The sequence below is a fragment of the Hippocampus comes genome, unplaced genomic scaffold (genome assembly GCF_001891065.2).
Source record: "Hippocampus comes isolate QL1 unplaced genomic scaffold, H_comes_QL1_v1.1 scaffold130, whole genome shotgun sequence".
Lineage (NCBI taxonomy): Eukaryota > Metazoa > Chordata > Actinopteri > Syngnathiformes > Syngnathidae > Hippocampus > Hippocampus comes.
The window spans coordinates 1,074,599-1,075,419 of NW_017842057.1; the positions used below are offsets into that span (position 1 = coordinate 1,074,599).

The window sequence follows — 821 nt, forward strand, 5'->3', positions numbered from 1 at the left end:
CTCGAAATGCCCTCGATTATGTGAACAAATAGTGTGAAAACAACCAACACATCAGGAAAAAATTACAGGACATACATGATAAAAAAGAAATAAAAACCTGCATTATTACGTTCCTTGACGAAAGATGCTATAAAACACAAACCTCCCTCTCTTCTTTGGACCTCTTATGGCTGTCATCAGCAGATGACTCAGTCAAGCACAGGCGCATTACATCCTTTCTGCATAAAACTCTGACTAATCCAAGTTGAATGTTCTGAAAAAAAAATATTAAAAAATGAGATACCGGTGGATCCGAGGAGAATGTTTATACAACTCGATCTAATGCTAAAAGAGTGAATATACGAACAGCAACAGTGTCAGAAATTATTGCTATTTTTCCCAAATACAGGTATGTAAGACTGAAAATGCTGAAGGTGAATTCACTGTTTGTTGCCAGTTGCGCTTTATTTGAATTTGACACAAAGATTAGAAATGGAATTACATAGACTGTGCAGTTTACACAAGGAACAAAAGCATGCATGCCACTGTCTGACTCAATGTGTAACCGTGACTGATTCAGAGGATTTGGGCATTTTTCTATAAAGCAAAGCAGCCACCTGCTGGGGAGACTTTGGAGCACAAAGCTGAACCCAGAAGACCTGCCAGCGTCTGATGGTGAATAAAATGGCTCAGGGCTGAACTTGTTGGCTGGGGGCTTCCCCCTCTCTGTGAGTCACAGCACCACTGTTTCCTCTGCCGCTTGGTCTGACAAATGCTCAGTTAAAACTTGGAATGCATGTGGATGTGCGGAGCTATAGTGAGGTCCATAAATAGTGGGACAT

At 41.0% G+C, this 821-nt stretch overlaps 1 protein-coding gene across 1 annotated transcript in view; it reads left to right on the forward strand.

Moving 5' to 3' along the window:
• The window catches only part of LOC109510594 (crumbs cell polarity complex component 2), a 35,897-nt gene that overhangs the window by 1,248 nt on the left and 33,828 nt on the right, over positions 1-821 (forward strand). The window lies entirely within an intron of this gene.